Source organism: Arachis stenosperma, chromosome 3, assembly GCF_014773155.1.
Source record: "Arachis stenosperma cultivar V10309 chromosome 3, arast.V10309.gnm1.PFL2, whole genome shotgun sequence".
NCBI lineage: Eukaryota > Viridiplantae > Streptophyta > Magnoliopsida > Fabales > Fabaceae > Arachis > Arachis stenosperma.
In genome coordinates, this window is record NC_080379.1 from 63,717,927 (window position 1) to 63,737,094 (window position 19,168).

The following is a 19,168-nucleotide window of genomic DNA, read 5'->3' on the forward strand; positions in this document are numbered from 1 at the left end:
GATCGCTCTCTATTATCACGCCTGCGCTACTTCCGATTTTGTTTGAGGAACCATCTACGTAGAGATTCCATTTTGTATGGATTTTTGGGGTGTCCGTAAACTCTGCAATGAAGTCTGCCAGATACTGTGATTTGATGGATGTCCGAGCTTCATACTGAAGGTCGAATTTGGACAACTCGACTACCCATTGTAAGATTCTTCCTGCTAAGTCTGTTTTCTGTAAAATGCCTTTTATGGGCTGGTTGGTCCGAACCCTGATGGTGTGGGCTTGGAAATATGGGCGAAGTCGTCGAGATGTTAGTATGAGAGTATAGGCGAATTTTTCTATTTTTTGATTGTTCAGTTCGGACCCTTGTAGTGCTTTGCTGATGAAGTATATGGGTTGTTGTCTGCTGTCATCTTCTCGGATTAGTGCCGAAGCTACTGCCCGATTTCCTACCATGAGGTACAATACAAGCAGTTCTTCTTCCCGTGGCCGGGTTAGAATAGGTGGTTGTCCTAGGAATCTTTTGAAATCCTTGAAGGTTTATTCGCACTCCGCCGTCCATTCAAACCTCTTTTCCTTCCGTTTGGTGGCATAGAAGGGGAGAGATCTTATTGCTGATCCAACTAGGAATCTGGATAAGGCTGCCAATCTTCCATTGAGTTGTTGTACCTCTGTTCATACCCTGGGTCGAGCTGTCCGACCCGGGATGTTCTACTGACAAAGCGACTAACCTCTGCAAGTCAGGACAATCCGACCTCTTCTCAAAGAGCTCGGCCAAACTGCCAGGAAAGCCCAATAAAGGGCCCAAACAGAGAAACACGATCCGAATCCAAGGGCAACCCAAGCCTATAGAGATAAAGGCGGTTCCCTTAAAGATAAGATGGCCTCACTCGAAGATAAAGATAAGATAAGATAACTAACTTATCTTATCTAAGGAAGGTCTCTCTACACCATTATAAATACACTGGAGCACCCAGGTATAACTCATACTCTGATTCTACTAAAAACATGCTTAATACCCTTGCTAACTTAAGCATCGGAGTCCCTTGCAGGTACCACCACCCTTCGGTGATGAAGGATCAGCACCATCACCAAGTCCAACAAGTCAGACACAACAACTCCGACTAGTACAGAAGATCTCATCCGAGATCGACCTTTCAGGTAACCCTCAGAACATTGGCGACGTTGTCGGGGAACTTGGAAGTTATCCCATCATCATGGCGGACGACCATGATAACGACCACAATTCAGACCTAGAGGATAGAACGCCGCACAAAAATGCAGACACTACACCAAAGGATACTCCTCAACTTAACAAAAAGAATTCAAATGCGGGAGCCATGGAGACGCTTCAAGACCGTTTAAAACAACTTGAAGAAGAAGCCTTACGTCAACGAGAGGCTGAGAAAGACCTACAGAAGGAAATAAGTCGACACCGGGAATTGGAGGACAAACTCCTAAAACTCGAAGCCAATCTCAAGACCAAAGCCAACCGATCCCCTTATGAGGACAACTCCCGCAAGGAACAAGATCCATTCACCAAGGAGATCTTAAAGACCAAAATCCCAAAAGACTTTAAACTCCCAGATATGACTTTGTACGAAGGCACTACAGATCCCGGCCATCATCTCAGTAATTTCAAAAGTAGAATGTACCTCACCGACGTCTCAGATGCAGTTCGTTGCAAAGCCTTTCCGACTACTTTAACAAAGACGGCAATTAGGTGGTTCGACAATTTACCTCCTAGGTCCATCTCGAGTTTCGACGACTTGGCCAAGAAGTTTTTGGCCAGATTCTCCATCCGAAAAGACAAGGCTAAGCACGCCCCAAGTCTATTAGAAATCAGGCAAGGAAAACGGAAAAGTCTTCACAACTACATAGAAAGATTCAACAAAATGTGCCTGGACATACAGAGCCTACCAACCGAGGCTGCCATTATGGACCTCATCAATGGCCTACGAGAGGGACCTTTTAGCCAGTCTATATCGAAGAAATACCCCGCATCTCTAAAAGAAGTGCAAGAACGAGCAGAAAAGTACATCAACATGGAGGAAAACTCTCGACTAGGAGAGACCTCAAAATCTGGATTCACCTCCCGGGATAAGGACAAAGAGCCCAAAAAGAAGAAAGATCGACATGGAGAAAAAATAAAAAAAGTATCACAATTACACCCCTCTTCGGGTGTCCCTTGTGGATGTCTACAGAGAGGTTTGCCACACTGAAAAAATACCTCCAGCTCGACCACTCAAAGGCAAAAAAGGAGGAGGAAAGCGGGGCGAATATTGTGAGTATCATCGCATCCGCGGGCACCATACCAACGAATGATTTGAGTTAAAAAAGCGTTATAGAAAAGCTAGTAAGAGAGGGGAAGCTAGATCGGTATCTGGCCGGCCGGGATGATGAGCAAAGAAAAAGAAGAAGGGAAGAAGACATCGGACGAAACGAGCGGTCACCTCGTACACCAGAAAGACACGTCCACATGATACACGATGGATTTACAGGAGGAGGAGTCTCCAAATCATCTCGCAAAAGATATCTTAAAGACGTATATCATGTCGAGGGGAAAGAGGAAGCACCCGACATTCCCGCGATTACCTTCACCAGAGAAGACGCATCCGGTATAATCTCAAGATACGACGATCCCATGGTCATCACTGTTATACTGGCAAATGCAAATCTCCACCGCACACTAATAGACCAAGGGAGCTCTGCCGACATCTTGTTCAAAACTACCTTCGACAAGCTTGGCTTGGAAGAAAAAGAACTCAGAGCATATCCGATTCAACCACTCAGATACATCTCGCTACACACAACCTTTGGAAAAGCATACCAGTCAAGAACACTCAAAATAGATTACATCGTGGTTGACGTAAGTTCAGCCTACAATGCCTTAATAGGTCAGACAACATTGAATCAGCTCGGCACAATGGTCTCGACTCCGCATCTATGCATGAAATTCCCAACTGCAGAAGGGATAGCTACAATAAAGGCATATCAGAAGATGGCGCACCGCTGTTACCATGAAAATCTAAACCTCAGAAGAAGAGGAAAAGAATTCCACACAATCGAACTCGGCAGAGTTCAGAGGTGGGAAGAACTCCGCCCACAACCCGAAGGTGAAATAGAAAAGTCCAGATCGGACACACCCCGGACCAAACAACCAATATCGGTACAATCTTAAAAGGAGATATAAAAGAATCACTCATACAATTCTTATGAGATAACGTCGACCTCTTTGCGTGGAAGACCGCAGACATGCCAGGCATAGACCCCAAGTTAATGTGCCACAAACTAGCAGTCTACCCAAGATCTCGGCCAATACAACAGAGGCATAGAAAGCTCGGACCAGAACGCTCTCAAGCTGTGGAAGAGCAGATACAAGCTCGATTGGAGGCAGGGTTCATAAGAGAAGTCAAATACACACTATGGCTGGCCAACGTCGTCTTGGTGAAGAAATCAAACGGGAAGTGGCGAATGTGCACCGACTACACTGATCTTAACAAAGTTTTCCCAAAAGATCCTTATCCAATCCCAAGTATCGACGCTCTGGTAGATGCCTCCTCCGGATATAAATACCTCTCGTTTATGGACGCATACTCGGGATACAATCAAATCCCAACGCATCCACCCGACCAAGAAAAAACTTCCTTCTTAACCCCAAAAGCAAACTACTGCTACATCATCATGCCTTTTGGTCTTAAAAATGCGGTAGCTACTTATCAGAGATTAATGAATAAGGTCTTTTTGGATCACATCGGAAAAATCATGAAAGTCTACGTGGACGATATGCTGATAAAGACACAAAATGAAGAGATGCTACTGTCCAATCTGACCCAAGTATTGGACACTATAAGACAGCATGGCATGCGACTCAATCCCACAAAATGCACCTTCGCAGTAGAAGCTAACAAATTCTTGGGTTTCATGTTCACACAAAGAGGAATCGAAGCGAACTCGGACAAATGCAGGGCCATACTCGATATGAAGAGTCTGACTTGCGTCAAAGAGGTACAACAACTCAACGGGAGGTTAGCATCCTTGTCCAGATTTCTAGCCAGATCAGAATAAGATCCCTTCCCTTCTACGCCATTCTAAGGAAGGGAAAGAAGTTTGAATGGACAACGGAGTGTGAGTAAGCCTTCCAATATTTCAAAAAGTTTCTGGGACAGCCACCTATCCTAAGTCAGCCATGGGAAGGAGAACCACTTGTATTGTACCTTGCGGTAGGAAGTCGGGCATTGGCCTCAACACTAGTCCGAGAAGATGACAGTAGACAACAACCCGTATACTTCATCAGTAAAGAATTACAAGGAGCGAAGCTGAACTACCAAAAAGTAGAAAAGTTTGCCTACACTCTCATACTAACATCTAGACGACTTTGTCCATACTTCCAAGCCCACATCATTAAGGTTCGAACCAACTAGCCCATAAAAGGGATTTTACAGAAAACAAACTTGGCGGGCAGAATGAACAGTCCAGAAGGACTCTGGAGTCAAATGCTAACCCCACTACTGCTTTAAATGGGAGTAGTATCTGTATACCCTCCATCGGAGTCAGTAGTTTTGAGTTGAATCCTTAGCTCATTATCATGGTGCAGTGATGAGCGGATAATTTATATGCTTTTTGGCATTGTTTTTAGATAGTTTTTAGCATAATCTAGCTATTTTTAGGGATGTTTTCATTATTTTTTATTCTAAATTCACATTTCTGGACTTTACTATGAGTTTGTATGTTTTTCTGTGATTTCAGGTAAATTCTGGTTGAAATTGAGGGACCTGAGCAAAACTCTGATAAAAGGCTGACAAAGGACTGCTGATGCTGTTGGATTCTGACCTCCCTGCACTCGAAATGGATTCTTTGGAAATACAGAACTCCAAATGGTGCGCTCTCAACGGTGGTGGAAAGTAGACATCCAGAGCTTTCCAGCAATATATAATAGTCCATACTTTATTCGTGATTAGATGACGTAAACTGGCGCTCAACACCAGTTCCATGCTGCATTCTGGAGTCAAATGCCAGAAAAACGTCACGAACCAGAGTTGAACGCCAAAAACACGTTACAACTTGGCGTTCAACTCCAAGAGAAGCCTCTGCACGTTTAAAGTTCAAGCTCAGCCCAAGCACACACCAAGTGGGCCCCGGAAGTGGATTTCTGCATCAATTACTTACTTCTATAAACCCTAGTAGCTAGTCTAGTATAAGTAGGACATTTTACTATTGTATTAGACGTCTTTTGACCGATCCTAGATCCTGGATTGTATTTTTGATCCTGTGATCACGTTTTGGGGGCTGACCAGTCGGCCATGCCTGAACCTTCATTACTTATGTATTTTCAACAGTGGAGTTTCTACACACCATAGATTAAGGGTGTGGAGCTCTGCTGTACCTCAAGTTTTAATGCAATTACTACTATTTTCTATTTAATTCAGCTTATTCCTGTTCTAAGATATTCGTTGCACTTCAACATGATGAATGTGATGATCCGTGACACTGATAATTATTCTCACCTATGAACGCGTGACTGACAACTACTTCCGTTCTACTTTAGACCGGGCGCATATCTCTTGGATTCCTTAATCAGAATCTTTGTGGTATAAGCTAGAATTGATGGCAGCATTCATGAGAATCCGGAAAGTCTAAACCTTGTCTGTGGTATTCTGAGTAGGATTCAGGGATTGAATGACTGTGACGAGCTTCAAACTCGCATTTGTTAGGCGTGATGACAAACGCAAAAAAATCAAAGGATTCTATTCCAACATGATCGAGAACTGACAGATGATTAGCCGTGCCGTGATAGAGCATTTGGACCTTTTTCACTGAGAGGATGGGATGTAGCCATTGACAATGATGATGCCCTACATACAGCTTGCCATGGAAAGGAATAAGAAGGATTGGATGAAGGCAGTAGGAAAGCAGAGATTCAGAAGGAGCACAGCATCTTCATATGCCTATCTGAAATTCCCATTGATGATCTACATAAGTATTTCTATCTTTATTTTTTATTTATTTATTATTATTATTCGAAAACTCCATAACCATTTATTATCCGCCTGACTGAGATTTACAAGATGACCATAGCTTGCTTCATACCAACAATCTCCGTGGGATCGACCCTTACTCACGTAAGGTATTACTTGGACGACCCAGTGCATTTGCTGGTTAGTTGTGTGGAGTTGTGACTAAGTGTAATTCACGTTTGAAAGCGCTACCAAGTTTTTGGCACCATTGTTGATGATCACAATTTCGTGCACCAAGTTTTTGGCGCCTTTGCCGGGGATTGTTCGAGTTTGGACAACTGACGGTTCATCTTGTTGCTCAGATTAGGTAATTTTCTTTTCAATTATTTTCAAAAAAAAAAATTTTCAAAAATCTTTCAAAAAAATTTTCTCCCTCTATTTTCGAAAAATCCTTCAGAGTTTTTTAAGAATGAATTCTAGAGTTTCAAAATGGTATGCTGAAGCTTGGCAGGCAATCAAGCTTTAGACTAACCTGGTATGATTCCTGGAATTTTGATTCAGGACTTTGAATTCATTACTTCCTTTTTCCTATATGTTTTCAAAAAAAAAATAATAAAATTATAAAAATAAAAAATATTTTTGTGTTTTTTGTTTGAGTCTTGTGTCATGTTTTAAGTTTGGTGTCAATTGCATATTCATATTGTTCTTGCAATATTCAAAAATTCATGCATTCATAGTGTTCTTTATGATCTTCAAGTTGTTCTTGGTAAGTCTTCTTGTTTGATCATGATGTTTTCTTGCTTTGTGTCTTTTATTGTTTTTCATGTGCATCTTTGCATTCATATTGTCTAAGCATTAAAGATTTATAAGTTTGGTGTCTTGCATGTTTTCTTTGCATCAAAAATTTTCAAAAATATGTTCTTGATGTTCATCATGATCTTCAAAGTGTTCTTGGTGTTCATCTTGACATTCATAGTGTTCTTGCATGCATCATGTGTTTTGATTCATAATTTTCATGTTGTGAGTCATTTTTTATGTTTTTCTCTCTCATAATTAAAAATTCAAAAAATAAAAAAAATATATTTTCCTTTTTTCTCTCAAAATTTCGAAAATTTGGGTTGACTTAGTCAAAAATTTTTAAAATTAGTTGTTTCTTGTAAGTCAAGTCAAATTTTCAAATTTTAAAAATCTTATCTTTTCAAAACTTTTTCAAAAATTAAATCTTTTTCATTTTTCTTATTAATTTACGAAAATCCTTTAAAATATTTTTCAAAAATCTTTTTCTTAGTTTTATCTTTATTTTCGAAAATTATGCTAACAATTAATATGATTGATTCAAAAATTTGAAGTTTGTTACCTTCTTGTTAAGAAAGGTTCAATCTTTAAATTCTAGAATCATATCTTTTAGTTTCTTGTTAGTCAAGTAATTAATTTTAATTTTAAAATTTAAATCTTTTCCAACCATATCTTTTTATCTTATCTTTTATATCATATCTTTTTCAAAATTTTATCTTTTTCAAAAATTTGATTTTAAAATATCTTTTCTAACTTCTTATCTTCTTATCTTTTCAAAATTAATTTTCAAATCTTTTTCAACTAACTATTTGACTTTTTGTTTGTTTCTTATCTTTTTCAAAACCTCCTAACTACTTTTCTCTCTCTAATTTTTGAAAATACCTCCCTCTTTTTCAAAAATTCTTTTAAATTAATTAATTATTTTAAATTTTAATTTTAATCTTATTTCTTATCTTAATTTTCGAAAATCATTAACTCCTTTTCAAAATTGTTTTCGAAAACTTCTCTCTCATCTTATTCTATTTATTCATTCATTTACTAACACTTCTCTTCATCTCAAATCACTGCCCTTATCCTCACCCTTGTGTTTGGATTCTCCTTTCTTTATTCCCTTTCTTCTTCTACTAACAATAACGAACCTCTTTACTGTGACATAGAGGATTCCTCTTCCTTTTCTGTTCTCTTCTTTCTCATATGAGCAGGAACAAGGAAAAAGGCATTCTTGTTGAAGCTGATCCAGAACCTGAAAGGACTCTGAAGAGAAAACTAAGAGAAGCTAAATTATAACAATCCAGAGACAACCTTGCTGAAATTTTTGAACAAGAAAAGGAGATGGCAGCCGAACCCAACAACAATAATGCAAGAAGGATGCTTGGTGATTATACTGCACCTACTTCCAAGTTTGATGGAAGAAGCATCTCAATTCCTGCCATTGGAGCAAACAATTTTGAGCTGAAACCTCAATTAGTTGCTCTAATGCAACAAAACTGCAAGTTTTATGGACTTCCATCAGAAGATCCCTACCAGTTTATAACTGAGTTCTTGCAGATCTGTGAGACTGTTAAGACTAATGGAATAGATCCTGAAGTCTACAGGCTCATACTTTTCCCTTTTGCTGTAAGAGACAGAGCTAGAGCATGGTTGGACTTTCAACCTAAAGATAGCCTGGACTCCTGGGATAAGCTGGTCACGGCCTTCTTGGCTAAGTTCTTTCCTCCTCAAAAGCTGAGCAAGCTTAGAGTGGATGTTCAGACCTTCAAACAAAAAGATGGTGAATCCCTCTATGAAGCTTGGAAAAGATACAAGCAGATAACCAAAAGATGTCCTTCTGATATGTTTTCAGAATAGACCATGATAGATATATTCTATTATGGTCTATCTGAGTTCTCTAAGATGTCACTGGACCATTCTACAGGTGGATCCATTCACCTAAAGAAAACGCCTGCTGAGGCTCAAGAACTTATTGACATGGTTGCAAATAACCAGTTCATGTACACTTCTGAGAGGAATTTCGTGAATAATGGAACGCCTCAAAGGAAGGGAGTTCTTGAAATTGATGCTCTAAATGCTATATTGGCTCAAAACAATATGTTGACTCAAAAAGTCAACATGATTTCTCAAAGTCTGAATGGATGACAAAATGCATCCAACAGTACTAAAGAGGCATCTTCTGAAGAAGAATCTTATGATCCTGAGAGGCCTGCAATAGCAGAGGTAAATTATATGGGTGAACCTTATGGAAACACCTATAATTCATCATGGAGAAATCATCCAAATTTCTCATGGAAGGATCAACAAAAGCCTCAACAAGGCTTTAATAATGGTGGAAGAAATAGGCTCAGCAATATCAAGCCTTATCCATCATCTTTTCAGCAACAGACAGAGAATTCTGAACAGAGCACCTCTAACTTAGCAAACTTGGTCTCTGATCTGTCTAAGGCCACTTTAAGTTTCATGAGTGAATCCCAATGAGGAAGACCTCATGGGACATCTCCCAACCAAGAAGGAGTTCCCTATTGAAGACCCAAAGGAATCTGAGGCTCATATAGAGACCATAGAGATTCCATTAAACCTCCTTCTGCCATTCATGAGCTCTGAAAACTATTCTTCCTCTAAAGAGGATGAAGATGTAACTGGAGAGCAAGTTGCTCAATATCTAGGAGCTATCATGAAGCTGAATGCCAAGTTATTTGGTAATGAGACTTGGGAAGATGAATCTCCCTTGCTCATTAGTGAACTAGATACATGGGTTCAGCAAACTTTACCTCAAAAGAAACAAGATCCTGCTAAATTCTTAATACCCTGTACCATAGGCACCATGACCTTTGAAAAGGCTCTGTGTGACCTAAGGTCAGGCATAAATCTTATGACACTCTCTGTAATGGAGAAGCTGGGGATCATTGAGGTACAACCTGCCATATTTTCACTGCAAATGGCAGACAAGTCAGTAAGACAAGCTTATGGATTGGTAGAGGACATGTTGGTAAAGGTTGAAGGCCTTTACATCCCTGCTGATTTCATAATCTTAGACACTAAGAAGGAGGAGGATGAATGCATCATCCTTGGAAGACCTTTCCTAGCCACAGTAGGAGCTGTGATAGATGTTAACAGAGGAGAATTAGTCCTTCAATTGAATGGAGACTACCTTGTGTTTAAGACCCAAGGGTATTCTTCTGTATACATGGAAAGGAAGCATGAAGAGCTTCTCTCAGTACAGAGTCAAACAAAGCCCCCACAATCAAACTCTAAGTTTGGTGTTGAGAGGCCACAGCCAAACTCTAAGTTTGGTGTTGAATCCCCATATCCAAACTCTAAGTTTGGTGTTGGGAATCTACAACATTGACCTGATCACCTGTGTGGCTCCATGAGAGCCCACTGTCAAGCTATTGACATTAAAGAAGCGCTTATTGGGAGGCAACCCAATTTTTATTTATCTAATTTTATTTTATTTTCATTGTTCTTTTATGTTTTATTAGGTTCATGATCATGTGGAGTCACGAAAAAAAATTCTAAAATTAAAAACAGAATAAAAAACAGCCGAAGAAAAATCACACCCTGGAGGAAGGACTTACTGGTGTTCAAACGCCAGTAAGGAGCATCTGGTTGGCGTTGAATGCCAAAACAGAGCATGGATCTGGCGTTGAACGCCAGAAACAAGTAGCATCCTAGCGTTTGAACGCCAGGAATATACCCTGAGGAGAGCTGGCGCTGAACGCCAGAAACAAGCATGGAACTGGCATTCAACGCCAGAAACATGCTGCAGTTGGGCGTTGAACGCCCAACATAAGCATCACTTCGGCGTTTAAACACCAGAATTGTATGCAAAGGCGTTTTACATGCCTAATTGGTGCAGGGATGTAAATCCTTGACACCTCAGGATCTGTAGATGGTGGGGCGAAATTATGATCACTACAACTTCGCACAACTAACCAGCAAGTGCACTGGGTCGTCCAAGTAATACCTTATGTGAGTAAGGGTCGATCCCACGGAGATTGTTGCTATGAAGCAAGCTATGGTCATCTTGTAAATCTTAGTCAGGCAAACTCAAATGTATGATGGTGATGAACGAAAATAACACAAAGATAAAGATAGAGATACTTATGTAATTCATTGGTAGGAACTTCAGATAAGCGCATGAAGATGCCTTCCCTTCCGTCTCTCTGCTTTCCTACAGTCTTCATCCAATCCTTCTTACTCCTTTCCATGGCAAGCTCGTGTAGGGTTTCACCATTGTCAGTGGCTACCTCCCATCCTCTCAGTGAAAGCGATTGGCATATGCCCTGTCATGGCATAGCAGAATTCAGCTGTCGGTTCTCGGTCAGGCCGGAATAATATCCATTGATACTTTTGCGTCTGTCACTAACGCCCCGCCTGCTAGGAGTTTGAAGCACGTCACAGTCATTCAATCATTGAATCCTACTCAGAATACCACAGACAAGGTTAGACCTTCTGGATTCTCTTGAATGCCGCCATCAGGTCCTGCCTTTACCACGAAGACTCTGATCTCACGGAATGGCTGGCTCGTTTGTCCGGCGAGCACTCGGTTGTCAGGCGATCAACCATGCATCATGTTATCAGGAATCCAAGAGATATTCCCTAAGCCTCAAATGCTTGTAGAACAAGAGTGGTTGTCAGTCACTTTGTTCATGAGTGAGAATGGTGATGATCCGTGACAATCATCACCTTCATCAAGTTGAAGAACAAGTGATATCTTGGACAAAGAACAAGCGGAATTGAATGGAAGAACAATAGTAATTGCATTAATACTCGAGGTACAGCAGAGCTCCACACCTTAATCTATGGTGTGTAGAAACTCCACCGTTGAAAATACATAAGCATAAGGTCTAGGCATGGCCGAATGGCCAGCCTCCCAATGATCTAAGATAGCATAAAACGAAGATAGCTACCCAAAAGTCCTCTAATACAATAGTAAAAGGTCCTACTTATAGATAACTAGTAGCCTAAGGTTTACAGAAATGAGTAAATGACATAAAAATCCACTTCCGGGCCCACTTGGTGTGTGCTTGGGCTGAGCAATGAAGCAATTTTGTGTAGAGACTCTTCTTGGAGTTAAACGCCAGCTTTTATGCCAGTTTGGGCGTTTAACTCCCATTTGGGTGCCAGTTCCAGCGTTTAACGCAGGGATTTCTTGAGGTGACTTTGAACACCGGTTTGGGCCATCAAATCTTGGACAAAGTATGGACTATCATATATTGCTGGAAAGCCCAGGATGTCTACTTTCCAACGCCGTTGAGAGCGTGCCAATTGTACTTCTGTAGCTCCAGAAAATCCACTTCGAGTGCAGGGAGGTCAGAATCCAACAGCATCTGCAGTCCTTTTCAGTCTCTGAATCAGATTTTTGCTCAGAACCCTCAATTTCAGCCAGAAAATACCTGAAATCACAGTAAAACACACAAACTCATAGTAAAGTCCAGAAAAGTGAATTTTAACTAAAAACTAATAAAAATATACTAAAAACTAACTATATCATATCAAAAACATACTAAAAACAATGCCAAAAAGCGTATAAATTATCCGCTCATCACAACACCAAACTTAAATTGTTGCTTGTCCTCAAGCAACTGAAAATCAAATAAGATAAAAAGAAGAGAATATGCAATGAATTCCAAAAACATCTATGAAGATCAGTATTAATTAGATGAGCGGGGCTTTCAGCTTTTTGCCTCTGAACAGTTTTGGCATCTCACTCTATCCTTTGAAATTCAGAATGGTTGGCTTCTTTAGGAACTCAGAATCCAGATAGTGTTATTGATTCTCCTAGTTAAGTATGATGATTCTTGAACACAGCTACTTCATGAGTCTTAGTCGTGGCCCAAAGCACTCTGTCTTCCAGTATTACCACCGGATACATACATGCCACAGACACATAATTGGGTGAACCTTTTCAGATTGTGACTTAGCTTTTCTAAAGTCCCCAATTAGAGGTGTCCAGGGTTCTTAAGCACACTCTTATTTGCCTTGGATCACAACTCTTATTCTTTTCTTTTTCTTTCTTTTTCTCTTTCTTCTTTTTTTCTTTTTCGGTTTTTTTTTCGCTTGCTTTCTCTCTTTTTTTTTGTATTCACTGCTTTTTCTTGCTTCAAGAATCATTTTTATGATTTTTCAGATCCTCAGTAACATGTCTCCTTTTTCATCATTCTTTCAAGAGCCAACATTCATGAACCACAAATTCAAAAGACATATGCACTGTTTAAGCATACATTCAGAAGACAAAAGTAATGCCACCACATCAAATTAATTAAACTATTATAAAATTCAGAATTCATGCAATTCTTTTCTTTTCAATTAAGCACTTTTTATTCAAGAAAGGTGATGGATTCATAGGACATTCATAACTTCAAGGCATAGACACTAAGACACTAATGATCACAAGACACAAACATGGATAAACATAAGCATAAAATTCGAAAAAACAGAAGAATAAAGAACAAGGAAATCAAAGAACGGGTTCACCTTAGTGATGGCGGCTCTTTCTTCCTCTTGAAGATCCTATGGAGTGCTTGAGCTCCTCAATGTCTCTTCCTTGTCTTTGTTGCTCCTCCCTCATGATTTTTTGGTCTTCTCTAATTTCATGAAGGATGATGAAGTGTTCTTGATGCTCCACCCTTAGTTGTCCCATGTTGGAACTCAGTTCTCTTAGGGAGGTGTTTAGTTGCTCCCAATAGTTTTGTGGAGAAAAGTGCATCCCTTGAGGTATCTCAGGGATCTCATGATGAGAGGGGTCTCTTGTGTGCTCCATCCTTTTCTTGGTGATGGGCTTGTCCTCATCAATGGGAGTGTCTCCTTCTATGTCAACTCCAACTGAATAACAGAGGTGACAAATGAGATGAGGAAAGGCTAGCCTTGCCAAGGTGGAAGACTTGTCCGCCACTTTATAGAGTTCTTGGGCTATAACCTCATGAACTTCCACTTCTTCTACAATCATGATGCTATGAATCATGATGGCCCGGTCTATGGTAACTTCGGACCGGTTGCTAGTGGGAATGATTGAGCGTTGAATGAACTCCAACCATCCTTTAGCCATGGGCTTGAGGTCATGCCTTCTCAATTGAACCGGCTTGCCTCTTGAATCTCTCCTATTGTGTGCCCTCTTCACATATAACTGTGAGGACTTGGTCCAACCTTTGATCAAAGTTGACCCTTCTTGTGTAAGGATGTTCATCTCCTTGCATCATAGGCAAGTTAAACGCTACCCTCACACTTTCCGGACTAAAATCCAAGTATTTCCCCCGAACCATAGTAAGATAATTCTTTGGATCCGGGTTCACACTTTGATCATGGTTCTTGGTGATCCATGCATTGGCATAGAACTCTTGAACCATCAAGATTCCGACTTGTTGAATGGGGTTGGTAAGAACTTCCCAACCTCTTCTTCGGATCTCATATCGGATCTCCGGATATTCACCCTTTTTGAGTGAAAAGGGGACCTCGGGGATCACCTTCTTCAAGGCCACAACTTCATAGAAGTGGTCTTGATGCACCCTTGAGATGAATCTCTCCATCTCCCATGACTCGGAGGTGGAAGCTTTTGTCTTCCCTTTCCTCTTTCTAGAGGTTTCTCCGGCCTTGGATGCCATAAATGGTTATGGAAAACGAAAAAGCAACGCTTTTACCACACCAAACTTAAAATGTTTGCTCGTCCTCGAGCAAAAGAAGAAAGAAGAGAGTAGAAGAAGAAGAAATGAGGGAGAAAGGGATGGCTATGTATTCGGTCAAAGAGGGGGAGAGGTGGTGTTTAGGTTGTGTGAAAATGAAGGAATGAAGAAGGGTATTTATAGGAGAGAGGGGAGATGGAGTTCGGCCATTATGGGTGGGTTTGGGAGGGAAAGTGGTTTGAATTTGAATGGAAGGTTAGTTGGGGTTTTATGAAGGATGGATGTGAGTGGTGAAGAGAAAGATGGGATTTGATAGGTGAAGGGTTTTGGGGAAGAGGTATTGAGGTGATTGGTGAATGGGGGAAGAAGAGAGAGTGGTGGTGGGGTAGGTGGGGGTCCTGTGGGGTCCACAGATCCTGTGGTGTCAAGAAAAAGTCATCCCTGCACCAAATGGCATCAAAATCCACGTTTTGAGCCATTTCTGGCGTTAAACGCCGGGCTGGTGCCCATTCCTGGCATTTAACGCAGGTTCTTGCCCTTTTCTGGCGTTTAACACCAGTCTGGTGCCCCTTTCTGGCGTTAAACGCCCAGAATGGTGCCAGACTGGGCGTTAAACGCCCAACAGCTAACCTCACTGGCGTTTAAACGCCAGCAACATCTTCCTCCAGGGTGTGCTGTTTTTCTTCCTGTTTTTCATTTTGTTTTTGCTTTTTTCATTGATTTTGTGACTTCTTATGATCATCAACCTACAAAAAAGATAAAATAACAAAAGGAAATAGATAATTATAAAACATTGGGTTGCCTCCCAACAAGCGCTTCTTTAATGTCATTAGCTTGACAGAGGACTCTCATGGAGCCTCACAGATACTCAGAGCCATGTTGGAACCTCCCAACACCAAACTTAGAGTTTGACTGTGGGGGTTCAACACCAAACTTAGAGTTTGGTTGTGGCCTCCCAACACCAAACTTAAAGTTTGACTGTGGGGGCTCTGTTTGTCTCTGATTTGAGAGAAGCTCTTCATGCTCCTTCTCCATGATGATAGAGGCATATCCTTGAGCCTTAAACACAAAGGATTCTTCATTCACTTGAATGATTAACTCACCTCTATCAACATCAATCACAGCCTTTGCTGTGGCTAGGAAGGGTCTGCCAAGGATGATGGATTCATCCATGCGCTTCCCAGTCTCTAGGACTATGAAATCAGTAGGGATGTAATGGTCTTCAACTTTTACCAAAACATCCTCTACAAGTCCATAGGCTTGTTTTCTTGAGTTGTCTGCCATCTCCAATGAGATTTTTGCAGCTTGCACCTCAAAGATCCCTAGCTTCTCCATTACAGAGAGGGGCATGAGGTTCACACTTGACCCTAGGTCACACAGAGCCTTCTTAAAGGTCATGGTGCCTATTGTACAAGGTATTGAAAACTTCCCAGGATCCTGCCTCGTTTGAGGCAGTCTCTGCCTAGACAAGTCATCCAGTTCTTTGGTGAGCAAGGGAGGTTCATCTTCCCAAGTCTCATTTCCAAATAACTTGTCATTTAGCTTCATGATTGCTCCAAGGTACTTAGCAACTTGCTCTTCAGTGACATACTCATCCTCTTCAGAGGAAGAGTATTCATCAGAGCTCATGAATGGCAGAAGTAAGTCCAATGGAATCTCTATGGTCTCATTTTGAACCTCAGATTCCCATGGTTCCTCATTGGGGAACTCAGAGGAGGTTGGTGCACGCCCATTGAAGTCTTCCTCAGTGGCGTCCACCTCCTCTCTTTCCTCTCCATATTCGGCCATGTTTATGGCTTTGCACTCTCCTTTTGGATTTTCTTCTGTGTTGCTTGGGAGAGTACTAGGAGGGAGTCCAGTAATTTTCTTGCTCAGCTGACCCACTTGTCCTTCCAAATTTCTGATGGAGGACCTTGTTTCAGTCATGAAACTTTAAGTGGTTTTGATTATATCAGAGACCATTGTTGCTAAGTCAGAGGTATTCTGCTTAGAACTCTCTGTCTGTTGCTGAGAAGATGATGGAAAAGGCTTGCCATTGCTAAACCTATTTCTTCCACCATTATTGTTGTTGAAACCTTGTTGAGGTCTCTCTTGATTCTTCCATGAGAAATTTGGGTGATTTCTCCATGAAGAATTATAGGTGTTTCCATAGGGTTCTCCTAGGTAATTCACCTCTTCCATTGAAGGGTTCTCAGGATCATAAGCTTCTTCCTCAGATGAAGCATCCTTAGGACTGCTTGGTGCATTTTGCATTCCAGACAGACTTTGAGAAATCAAATTGACTTGTTGAGTCAATATTTTGTTCTGAGCCAGTATGGCATTCAGAGTATCAATCTCAAGAACTCCTTTCTTCTGATTTGTCCCATTGTTCACAGGATTCCTTTCAGAAGTGTACATGAATTGGTTATTTGCAACCATTTCAATTAGTTCCTGAGCTTCTGTAGGCGTCTTCTTTTGATGAAGAGATCCTCCAGCAGAGCTATCCAGAGACATCTTGGATAGTTCAGAGAGACCATCATAGAAAATACCTATGATGCTCCATTCAGAAAGCATGTCTGAAGGACATTTTCTGATCAATTGTTTGTATCTTTCCCAAGCTTCATAGAGGGATTCTCCATCCTTCTGTCTGAAGGTTTGGACTTCCACTCTAAGCTTACTCCATTTTTGAGGTGGAAAGAACTTTGCCAAGAAGGCATTGACTAGCTTTTCCCAAGAGTCCAGGCTATTTTTAGGTTGTGAGTCCAACCATATTCTAGCTCTGTCTCTTACAGCAAAAGGGAATAGCATCAGTCTGTAGACCTCAGGGTCAACCCCATTAGTCTTGACTGTGTCACAGATTTGCAAGAACTCAGCTAAAAACTGATGAAGATCTTCCATTGGAAGTCCATGGAACTTGCAATTCTGTTGCATTAGAGAAACTAATTAAGGCTTAAGCTCAAAGTTGTTTGCTCCAATGGCAGGGATAGAGATGCTTCTCCCATAGAAGTCGGGAGTAGGTGCAGTGAAGTCACCCAGCACCTTCCTTGCATTGTTGGCATTGTTGTTGTTTTCGGCTGCCATGTGTTCTTCTTCTTTGAAGAATTCGGTCAGGTCCTCTAAAGAGAGTTGTGCTTTGGCTTCTCTTAGCTTTCTCTTCAAGGTCCTCTCAGGTTCAGGGTCAGCTTCAACAAGAATGCCTTTGTCTCTGCTCCTGCTCATAAGAAAGAGAAGGGAACAAGAAAATGTGGAATCCTCTATGTCACAGTATAGAGATTCCTTGAAGTGTTAGAGGAAAAGAAAAATAGAAGAAGGAGGTAGAAGAATTCGAACTTGATCAGATAGAGTTCGAATTGTGCATTAAGAAGGAGTAGTACTCCATAAATAGAAGGATGTGAGAAGGAGGGAAGAGGATTTTCGAAAATTAATTAAAAAGATGTCAAAAACATTTTAAAAATTGATTGATAATTTTCGAAAATTCAAAGTGGAAAAGAAATCAAGTGATTTTTGAAAAAGATTTTGAATTTAGAAGTTAAAAAGATTTGATTGAAAACTATTTTGAAAAAGATGTGGTTGAGAAGATATGATTGGTTTTAAAAAATGTGATTGAGAAGATATGATTTGAAAACAATTTTAAAAAGATATGTTTTGAAAACAATTTTAAAAGATTTGATTTTGAAAATTAGTAACTTGCCTAACAAGAAAAGATATGATTCAAACATTAAACCTTTCTCAACAGAAAAGGCAACAAATTTGAGATGTTCAATCAAATCATTAATTGTTAGTAAGTATTTTTGAAAAAGGAAAGAAATTGATTTTGAAAACATTTGATTGAAAAGATATGATTTGAAAAAGATTTGATTTTGAAAAACTTTGAAAACTTGAAAAAAATTGATTTGAAAACAAAATCTTCCCCCTAGCACCATCCTGGCGTTAAACGCCCAGAATGGTATCCATTCTGGCGTTTAACGCCCAAAATGCACCCTTTTTGGGCGTTAAACGCCCAACCAGGTACCCTGGCTGGCGTTTAAACGCCAGTCTGTCCTTCTTCACTGGGCGTTTTGAACGCCCAGCTTTTTCTGTATAATTCCTCTCCAGTATGTTCTGAATCTTCAATTCTTGTATTATTGACTTGAAAAGACACAAATTAAAAATATTTTTGGATTTTTTTTTAACAATCAAAATGCAACAAGAATCAAATAACAATGCATGCAAGACACCAAACTTAGCAGTTTGTATACTACTGACACTATATGAGACACATAAACACTCAAGCCAAAAGAATTCAAAGATTAGAACACAAAAATCATCAAGAATTACTTGAAGATCCTTAAGACACATGAATGAATGCATGCAATTGACACCAAACTTAAGATGAGACACTAGACTTAAGCAAGAAACATCAAATATTTTTGGTTTTTATGATTTTGTAATTTTTTTTTGTGTTTTTCGAAAATTAAGTGGAAAAAGATATCAAAATTCTTAATGAGAATTCCAGGAATCAGTGCAATGCTAGTCTAAGACTCCGGTCCAGGAATTAGACATGGCTTCACAGCCAGCCAAGCTTTCAAAGAAAGCTTCGGTCCAAAACACTAGACATGGCCAAAGGCCAGCCAAGCCTTAGCAGATCACTGCTCCAAAAGCAAGATTGATAAAAATCAACAAGCTCTTGTGATGATAAGTTGAAACCTCGGTCCAATGAGATTAGACATGGCTTCTCAGCCAGCCAGATTTCAACAAATCATCATGAAACTCTAGAATTTATCTTCAAGAATTTCGAAAAAAAAAAGACCTAATCTAAGCAACAAGATGTACCGTCAGTTGTCCAAACTGAACAA

At 40.3% G+C, this 19,168-nt stretch overlaps 2 non-coding genes across 2 annotated transcripts; one reads left to right on the forward strand and one right to left on the reverse strand.

The window, feature by feature from the left end:
- Positions 1–8,469: 8,469 nt before the first annotated feature.
- Positions 8,470–8,576, reverse strand: LOC130971639 (small nucleolar RNA R71). Its single transcript, XR_009082850.1, has one exon. It is a non-coding gene; the product is annotated as a small nucleolar RNA R71 (small nucleolar RNA).
- An 8,325-nt stretch (positions 8,577–16,901) lies between these two features.
- LOC130971359 (small nucleolar RNA R71) lies at positions 16,902–17,009 on the forward strand. The gene has a single exon (XR_009082582.1). It is a non-coding gene; the product is annotated as a small nucleolar RNA R71 (small nucleolar RNA).
- Positions 17,010–19,168: the final 2,159 nt, after the last annotated feature.